Source organism: Poecilia formosa, unplaced genomic scaffold (assembly GCF_000485575.1).
Source record: "Poecilia formosa unplaced genomic scaffold, Poecilia_formosa-5.1.2 Scaffold567, whole genome shotgun sequence".
NCBI lineage: Eukaryota > Metazoa > Chordata > Actinopteri > Cyprinodontiformes > Poeciliidae > Poecilia > Poecilia formosa.
Genome location: NW_006800506.1, coordinates 239,522 through 250,157, shown reverse-complemented (window position 1 = coordinate 250,157; position 10,636 = coordinate 239,522). Strand labels below are relative to the sequence as shown.

At 36.3% G+C, this 10,636-nt stretch overlaps 1 long non-coding RNA gene across 1 annotated transcript; it reads left to right on the top strand.

Annotated features, from left to right (window-relative positions):
• The first annotated feature begins 219 nt into the window (after positions 1-219).
• Positions 220-2,585, top strand: LOC107834267 (uncharacterized). Its single transcript, XR_001660054.1, has 3 exons — positions 220-252; positions 2,008-2,164; positions 2,355-2,585. It is a non-coding gene; the product is annotated as an uncharacterized LOC107834267 (long non-coding RNA).
• The last annotated feature ends 8,051 nt before the right edge of the window (positions 2,586-10,636 follow it).

Here is a 10,636-nt window from a genome sequence, read left to right as displayed (position 1 = left end):
AGGATCAGACAGATCCAACTGACTGATGAATTAGCGCAGATTTTTCTGCAGATGGGAACCAGGAGGAAGTGCGTTCAGACCCCAGCGGGTGAAGTGATGCTAATTTAAGTGAAGTCACTTAATTTATTATAAGTTATTGGGNCAAGGTAACACAAAGCAAAAGGGAGTTTGGTGCCACTTTTGAATAGAGATTCGCTCTTGTGGTGGACCTGTGCAGTGCCGGATACATCTACAAACAAGAAAAAACAGCCGGTAAGGCAGAGACTGTATTATTGTGAAATCGCACTGCTAGATTGCTTACATTCTGGATTAGCTTTAGCCTAGCCACCGGCTCGTTAACGCTTGTGTTGTCGGCTATAACTGAACTAATAATTGGTGTTTTTGATGGTTGGAATGACTGTTGTATTATGATTTTTAACTGATGGATTTTATGAAGTTAACAGTTAAACTATATATTAATTAAACATTAATTTAAACTAGGTAAAATAATAACTTAAAAGTTCCTGTTTATGTGTTTGTAAAATAAACTGCACAAGTTAAAGGAGAACTTGCAAAGACCATTAGGTATATGTTTTTTTTCTTAAATATTTTTTGTGACATTGAAAGGCCCATATTTAAGTTTCCTCTGAACTTTAGGGTGTCAACAACTCTAGCCTTTGTCATGTGTCCCTAATCAAAGTTTTGCACCATTTAGCAATGCAATTTAGGCAGTTTGCTCTCATCTCCCTGAAGCAGTCAGTTTGTCAAAAGGATTACAGCGTCATATCCATCAAACTCAAGTAAACAAATACAGAAACGGCTCATGGGGAAACAACTCTGAATCGCCCGGAGATTCATTAATGACAAATAATGCTGCTCTCCTCTTAAGGTCATGCTGATAAAAGGTCCTTGTGAGATTTGAGGCACTTTTTTCTTTTGTAAAATAAGTTAACATGTATGACAGTTGTTTCAGATTGCTAATTCATTCAGCCTTATCTAAAAACGCATAATGTAAGACACGGATCCCAAGACAAGCTGTGCCACATTGGACTGACCTTCTATTGCATCCTATCTCTGGAACTCCCCTCTCTCTGTGGTCAGTGGTTGGCAGTTAAACAAGGAGGTAATGAGTTTGGTTACATTACTAGAGTCACCACAGTGGGAGCTTACGCAGGTCCAGTCACACAATTTATAACTTTCCATTGTGTTTGGATGATTAAATCTCTAAGCTCTGAAAAAGAGGCGATAAAATGTTAAACTGGTTGTGCCTGTCATAAATGTGGAATGGTACATGGTCCAAATCATCTTTAATTTATTTATTTAAACTCCAAAAATGTCTTTTTATTTCCTTTCAACCTCAGTACATAGTCAGTTATTAAATGAATTGCTAATTAACCAATTATTTAAATCGGCCAAAAAGATTTCTGTTTAAAGAAACCCAGATTGCATCGGGTAATTGACTTCTAGCACTACCAGTGTTTTATGAGATCTTAGCTATTGTTTTAAGTCAAAATATTAAACAGTTTTTATATTCTGTTTGAATGTTAATGTAATTTATGTATACAGTGTTTTAGATAAATGACCACAGATATAAAATAAACCTTAACTGTTTTACCTCTCCTAATTAGATCAATATTTACCCAAATTGCATATGGTTCGCAAAAGAGTGTAAACGGACTCTGGTTTCACATCACGGGAAACAGGAGAAGCGCTTTGTTAACTGCAGTAAGAGGTTGATTAGTAGCAAAGAAGATAGTGTTGACCCAGAGAATTTGTAATATCCACCTCTCCTCATTCTGTGTAACGTCTGCTCCTCATCCTCCTATCTACGTGGGTCTCAAACTCATGCATACATGCATGTTTTAACACATAAAAAGGTGTCCGCAGCTCTAATTAGACTGCCAGGATGAAAGAGTTTGTCCTCTTTGGGTAAAGTGATACCAATTAATGAAACTTGCATGTGACTGTCTCTGTCCACCAACCCCCCCCCAACACACACACACACACACACACCTTATTTCCCTTCAGCCCACAGTGTCGCCCACTCACCCCACATGCACCTTGAGGTGACAGCCCCACTGTCACATCATGGCAGCTTGACTCTTTCTTCAGGCTCTTGGTGAAGGAACAAAAGCAGCAAATAAACAAAACATCACAGGAAGGGAAGTGGCAGCAGAAGGATGATGTGGGTGAAACATATTACATGTTCTCAGGTTTTTTTTTTCTTTTATTCGAGAAGACAGTGGTTGTGATATTAAAACTTATCTCGCTGATGACACTGGATGTGGTGAAAATGAGAATTCTTTATGAAGAGTTAATCCTTGACAGCGTGTTGATTTTTTTGTCACTTTGTGTCCGTCTTTCTGTTTCTACAGATTAATACTTTTTTCTTTCCCTGTGAGAACCGCTGTCAGTCAAACGGAGTTCGCTTCGTGTGCCGGCTTCTCACTTTGATTTTCACTCGACGTCCCTGCAGGTGGAAACTCCGTTTTTCATGTAAGCATGCCAACTGTCATACCTAATGACCACACAGAACAGACAAATATAATCTGAAACTGTTACTTTGTGGACATGAAAGACAAATAAAAAAGAAAACAAAACATGAAGTTGAGTTAGATAGGATTTTTTGTCACTCTTTATGTTTGCTGACTTTTAAACAAGCACATCGACCTCCAATCACGTAACCCTGACAACAGAAAAACAAAGGTGAAACAAAAACCTAAGTGTGATTAATTCACCGTGGTGCACAGAGTCAAAGTCAGAGTTTCCAGGGTCACAAAGGTTTTTTCATTTCTACCTAGAACAAATACCCAGGCAGATTTTAATGACCAACTTGATCTGGAGAACGTTGAGTTTTAGTTTAAACCAAAACAAAACATTTACTCTTTCACAACAAAACATTTACTCTTTCACATTTTTGTTTTACTTATTATACCCAACATCACAAAAGAGGAAAAAAAAAGTCTCTGTATTTTATAATAGAACTATCATCACTGTGTATTTAAACAAGTTATGAAAGCCCAGATTATATCAAAACCAGCCAAGTCTCTGATTGGTTAGCTTACGACAGTTAAATGCAGCCACAGGTAGGAGTGTATTTTTGGCAACACCTCAAACAACTTCCCTATGTGACATCCTGGAAAAATCTAAAGAATCAAAATATATCAAAAAAGTGTTTGTAATTAGCAGCAGATTATCTGCACTTTCAGATAAAAAGGAGGTGAATGCAACTCTAACAGACATGAGATAATGTTCTCAGTTCTACATTTGAGCTCCATGATTGTGTGGAAAAAAGCACTTCAATCTGAATAACTTATTGAATTTAATTTAATGGATGCAGTTTCATCCATCTATTGTCTTCCATTATTAAGTTGAAGTGGGAACACGTCCAGCAAATACAGCCCAGTCTGGCCTTTCCAGAGGAACACTCTCCAGGTTAACTAGAGAAGAATTTTTGATAAAATTAAAGTCTTTCCTAACCAAAAACTTTTATTTTTTTATATTATACAATTGCTTTCCCTGCTCAGTATTAAACTAAGGATGTGATATTTTATAAAAAAAAATATATATATATATATAGTTTGTTTTTTATTTTTTGTAGGAAATTGATTTATAAATGATTGCAGACCAGGCTGAACAGTGGCGCAGTTGGTAGAGCTGTTTCCCTGCCGTTCTCCTAAATGTCTCGCTGGACATAGGCACCAGCATCCCTCCCAAGCCCACTAAGGACAAGGGTGTACAGAAAATGGACGGATGATTGCAGACCCAAAACTTGAAAAGGATAATGCAACTCTACAAGTTTAAGTTTAGTTGATTGAAAAACAGCCTATTTGCAGCAATAAGAACAGGATTTCTTTAAATACACTTACTTTATTTAATGAATAATATAAAAGCAGATTTGGGTTCACCGAAGTTTGCTTTTGAATAAATGACACCAGATATTTACTGACCAGATATATGTGATCTTATTTCCGAACAATTCCATTATAAGGAAATTTTAGTTGTCCATAATAACTTGCCATCTGCATCAAATGTTTGTGCAGGAGGGCAACATTTGTCATTCAGATATTGCAGGTGGGAGCTGCACAAAATCCATCGAGGGATCACAAATGGCACTTTGGACACTTTCTGATTTAGAAGAATCCCAAAATGCTCACTCCCCTTAAAGTTTTTCCAAGATGTTCTGAGTCTGCCACCTGCGTTTCCTCCCAGTGGGAGACTCAGACCACCATAGCTGACTCTTTTAGTTGCAGAATGGCAGTAGCTCTGGTCCATGTTTGGCCTGGATAACACATCTCCTTATTGGAGATTGTTTATGCTTTGGAAACTCATCTTAACCAATTGTATCCTTGATCTTGTTCTTTTTATCATGTCCACTTTCTCACAAGCTTAAGTAGAGCAAAACCAGATACACCAGTAATTCCAGATCTGTGGCTCTTTATTTTATCCACAAAGGATAAAATAACATCTGCGATGCTCCAGACAAGGTAACAGTTGGAACATCCATTTCCTTTCTGTGTAACCCTCACCCATATACTTGAACTCCACTCAAGGGAAAAGCTCACCCCTAAACCCAGTTGGAGCAGTTCATCTTTTCCCGGTTCACAAGCGTGACATCAGACGTAGTCGAGCTGAATCTCATCCAAGCCACTTCTCAATATGCTGAAAACCATTCATGTGGATGCTGGATGTGCTGGCATGCAAAGTGTTTCTTTTCGAGAACTCACGTGTGCTGTCTGCTCTTTTTTCATAATCTATTTTGGAATTCAAAAAAGTGAAGTACCATCCAGACTGTGATCTATGATGCTTCACAGGAAAGGAAACTTAGAGAAGGTCATTGAAATCAGTAATTTTATGTTATTTACCAGTAATCATGGCAAAATAATGGATAACTGGAAACATAGTGGATTTTTTTTTCTTTTACTGCAGTTGTTTTTATCAGTGTGTGTTGTGATTTTGTGGCAGTGTTTTTAGTCATGGAGACGCATTGATAGATACAGAACAGATTTATTCACAGTAATTCATGGCTATGATACTGAAAACATAAAACCTAATGCGTAATAGGATAATTATAAAAACTATACTACAGAATTGCTTTAGTTTTTGTATTTTTGTCTGCTGGATTTGAACAGGACTGTCAAAAGAAAAAAGAAAGACATCAAGTGAACACACATGAAAAGTACTTGAGTGGGAGCCGAAGAGTGTGGATAGAATACTGACAGCAAAATATTAAAGAAGATCAAAGTACACTACTTTTTTGAGTAACAGTCTCTCCGTAGATGTATTTGACTCAAAAATATTCCTTATATCTCATTAGTTGTAGTCAGAACATTTCCTTTTGTTGTTCTCAGACATAATGTCAAGATATTGACGGAAAAGTGTAGCTTAAAACAATTACTGCTGACATTTTTACGTGAAAGTGATGAGGGTTCTATATTTATTTGTAATTTATTCATATTGGTGCAGAGTTTTGACAGTTGTGGGAATAAGGTGTAATTTCCAACAGTGACAGCAGCTCCCTCTCTGTTGCAGATGATACTTGTGATGGTTTTAAATGTCTTTATTAGACCAGACAGTAAATATCTGTGATTTGACACAGAGAATGATCAACAGAGAGGAGTGTCTCCTTCTCACTGGCTCTCTGTTATTTTGTTCCCTCGACTGCTGGCCTCTGTGCAGCTCCTCTGTTCAGAGCTCATTTTAAGGCAAGGCATGTAGCATAGTTACAGGCCTGATGGTATCGCTTCCCTCATATAATACTTAAACAGCTGTAATAAAGCCTTTCGCTACTCGCTGTGTACATCTGCAAAAACTGGGACTATTACATGTTTCTGTATAATTTTCTCCAAATCCCAAGCCTGAGCTGCAGAGCTGGATTCATTGTATTTTGGATAACTGCTGTCCTTGTATTGCACCTTGCTTAACTGAGGGTCAGCTGCTGAGATGGAGAAAATAAAGGGAGCATGAGATTGGAGGGAAAAGCACTTAAAAGGTGCTGAAAGTTTTAATAGAAAAGGGGAATTGATAAGAATGTAAAAAAAATATATATATATAAAGACAGGTTAATTGGACTGCTACACACACATCTATTAAATATTAAATCAAGTTAAAGTTGAGGGAATAAAAACTGAAATTGATGATGAAACAAAAAGTATGATGGGTAACACTTAAAAATGTATAGAGTATATTTTTTGATAAAATATATTCCTAAAATAACTTAAGGGAGAAGACAGACATGGTAAACTTGGATTAAACTGCATCTGATACTGACAATGATTCATTGAGGTGCAAGATAAAAAAATGTATTTTAGATACAATGCTCTTTTAATTGACTGAATAGTTTCACCAGTGTTGTATGTGTACAGACTGCAACCAGTTAAATGTAGCCAGATTAAGATTTGAATTTTGATATTTTATTTAATCTACCTGGGAACATGTCAAATACTTGGGGAGAGGAATCCAACATCAGACTCATTATAAAGGTTTAATGGAAGATAAGAGCAAAGTTGAAGTTGTGGGAACAATGGAGACGAGTAGCAGCAGATGAAGGTTTGGGAGCTGACACAACTGAATCTAAAGACAGAAAATTCAACATTTAGAATCACCGCAGCAAGACTGAAGTTTTCTTAGCAAATTCAGAGGCCAGGACTAAAAATATCACTGAATCGGAAAACTGGCAATGAGTGGGTGTTGAGCATGGGTATTTATGGAGGGTGGTGATTGGAAGCAGCTGCACCGAGGTCCCATCCCTCAGATGCTTTTGTAGCCAAGGAGGAGAATGCCCAGCGAGTTGGCCTCCCGGGTTGAAATAAATATAAAAAGGCTTTTCTGGTGTGGATGTATTTCTGAAATAGGATGATGATGATGATGATGATAGAGAATATAATAATAGATTCAACATACTGGAATTAATTGGCGTACTTCAGCTATTATAATATTGTCTCTTACTTTGCTTTGCTTTGTATATTACAAGCATCAAAATAAAAATCAGAAAAACTTGGATTGTTCCTGATAGAGTAAGTTACATTTGCAGAGACGTTTTAGTCTGTTATTTTTCATAGAGCATCTGCTTGCAGCACAATGTTCACACTAGTTTTATCTATATTGAGAAATTAACTCAGTTCAGTTCTTTATTGCCCCACATGTGGGGAAACTAAAATCACTCATTCAAAATGTTTTTGTGTTGATAAGAAATAGTTACAATAGTCAATTGGGAACTTTGGAACCAGATTGCAAACTATCATCTTTAAATGGAATGTGACTCCATGTTTTTAAAATTACTTATCTCCTTTGAAAAGAAATGGGAATGCCTATTATGATATATGTATGTTTCATAATTTCAGTATTCATTGTTTTTATGGCTGTACAATATATTTCCTTCTTGATGAAGACCAGGTTATGTGGAGACGAAGGTTTATTGCTCAACATTTTAGTATTCAGCAAAATGTGCAGATGACACCCCTTGTTAAATGTAACGCATTGTACTAATATGATACATGGTTCCATATTTTACCGTAAAATGCAGCAAGATCTGCCACTTTATCTTAAAATAAAAAAGATTATTAAACTACAGTCAATTCTAAGTCAAGAAGGTGTCCTCATTTACAGCTTAATGATCTGTTCAATAGATCTTGACTTCTAATGCTAATTTATTAAATTTCTTAGTTCATTAACTTTGCTCACATTCCATTTATGAAAATTATTTCTCAGCTGTGAATTTTATTTTCAAAAAAGGAGCAACATAACAAAAAGACCCAACTTTTGCGCCGCTTGCCTACGTCTCCACTGTTCCCTGAATTTCAACTCCTGAGCAGTGATTAAATTGTGCCTCTCAAGCGATCGCTCCAATCACACAGTTTTGACAGGTTTTAATTGACTTTTCCCTCACTTTCTGTCATTTGAAATCTTGGAGGGATTGGAGGACTGAATATTAAAAAATACTTTCCTTCAGGAAATTCACTGAAATGTGGCAACTTTTAGGGTGGAAAAGGGACTTGGACGTAAGAGCAAGTTCAACTTTTTCAAACATTTGCTGTTTTTGAGTGTCAGAATGCTTTTTTTTTTTTTTTTTACTCTGCAACAGTAAATACTGGAGGATTCTCCAAGTAGTAATCCTAGGAGTCATGTAAACCACCAAGCTAATCTCATACCTCACAGTATTTGGGGCAGTGTTGTAAAGACAGCTGCCCTTCCTTAAAGCACTTCATCCTGCCTCACCAGGTTTCTGCTTGATGTGAATCGATGCTATTTTAGAGGCCAATCTTGATAAATCTGCTGTGATAATCTGTCCGTGTTATGCTCTCCTCTCCTCTTTAAACTGGGCCTTTCAACAGCCAAGATCATTTTCTGAAGTGCTGGTGAGAACAGTCCCTTTCACAATGCTTCATCCATTTTCCATCTCAGTTTCATCTTCTGCCGTGCTGCTATTTGTTTCAGTTTTTTTTTTTTTTTACAGTAACATATTTACTTTTTTGAACAGATTGCTACTGGATGCTGACTTTTGTATGAACTCCATTTCACGTGTCTCCCCCTTCTTTAACTGTCTGCTGAAATTGAAGTGCTGCCAACAGTTATCAACAGAGTTTGAAACGCTGCGTGAGGTGACTGTTTGGAAGATTATGATTGCTCATAACAATCAGCATGCCTTCAGGCGGTGCTGTATCTACTGACGCCTCATCAAGTACAGAAGGGCGAGGAAGCCATCGGGAGGCGGATGTATGCTTTATTTTTGAAACAATGTTAATGATGATGGGATGGCACTAAACATGTTTCATGGGTGAGCTATAAGAGGGAGCCATATATACACTGTATATTGTTTTTATAGCTTTCAGTGTAATAATATGTTAAAATGAAAGCAGTAAAACATCCCCTATGTTGGTGAAGTGTTTGACTATAAAGCAGGTTTCCTTAAATAAATACTTGTATACTTGCATCTAAGACATTCAAAAGTTTCACAAAGCTTCTTGAATTATTTAGTGGTTTGTCCAGTTTAAGATAACTGTATATAGGCTAAAACTAATCCATCTTTTGAGCTCAAATCAAAGGTCTAAAGTGTTTGTAACTTGTAACATATTTTATTTGCAAATGTGCTCCCAGATAAATCAACGTCCTCTGACATTTTTTTATTATCATGCATCTTCAATGTGACATTTGTCAGAATCAGCTTTAGAATCAAAATTGACTTTATTTGCCAAATTCATGCACACAAACAAGGAAGTTGACTTTGGTTGCACTTTATTTGTATTGGATACATTTACATAGAATTACATACAGTGTTTTACTTTTTGTTTTTTTTACTAAGGGCTGGTTTAGAGTCCGCCTGATAACTAACCAAGGCTGATAAAAGAAAAATAAATTAAAATGGGCAAATGATTGGTGTCAAAAGAGTGGATATTCAGTTTAAGTACCTTTAATTGGGTCTTCTGATTACAGAAGGTTTAAGTTTTGGTTTCATTAAACTACAAAGCATTTTAGCACAAGTTTGTTAAGACTTTAGCAAAGCCTATGTGTTTGCTTTAGAAGAAAATGTTTGTCTTAAACCCTACTTCTTATGCCCGAAAGTCAGTAGAATACAGGAGATTTTTTTTGTCGCACATAAAACAAATATTTGTCAGAAATCCCTGCAGCTCCTTCAGGGTTTGTTCTTAGAAACAGGTCAGTGAATACTCTGAGCAGTTCCCATCTCTTTTTTTGGATCAATTAAAAAAAAAAAAAAAAGCCGTCCTGGCTTAGTAAAGTCACCATTAGTCTGCATTTTCTCCTTTTACTGGTAGCTGTCATCATTGTGTCATGGTGTGTATCCAGTGTTGTGGATTTCTGGATTCTTTTAAGACCAATATATTTGCTTAATTAGAGACTTTGTAACCTTTCTGCAAGGTATGACTTGAGCTAAAACATGCAAATGAGCATTGGATTTTGGTATGGATTAGGATGCCTTTCTTAGCTGGTATGTAAAGCGAATGACTTGCTTTGTTATCTGATAACCTTTTCAAAGTCAGAGAAAAATGAAAGAACTCCTTATTTTGTCAATAGTGACTAACGGATCAGACTGGTTGCCAAAAATCAAAGAGGTTGAGAGGAAGGACACGTCTTTATGTAGAGATCAGAACTGGACGCAGAGAGTCTGACTTTTTATTTTTTTTACTGGTTTTACAAAATATATAACCTTGGATGGATGATTCAGTGGATGGTTAATGTTTCGGGAGGTCTTGTACATTAAAAGAAAAATTTCAAAACAAGATTCTTGAAAAGGTTAATATTCATCCAATCTAAGTAAGCTTCAGCTGTTTTGAAATTAAAAATGTGCAAGAATGGTACATTGTGTTGCAGCTGTCATTGCAGCTTTTAAGAATTTAGTAGAAAAGCATGAAGAAGCAAATTCATATATCGAAGATATGCATGTCATGACAAAATATAAAAAAGTGTAATAATTAATTCTCAAGGTGTTTATATATTTGTCTGTTCCTTGCACTGCTAAATTCATATACATGGTTTCTATCCATGTGTTTTTTTTTTGTCCAAATATATCTTGAACATTTTGAGCAATTTTATCAACTCTTCATTTCAAAAGATCTTTAAAAAACACTCACACTCAGCAGCCTACAAAACTAAAAAGTCAGCTCCGGTACTTGGTCTGACGCAAGGACATAAAAGTGCA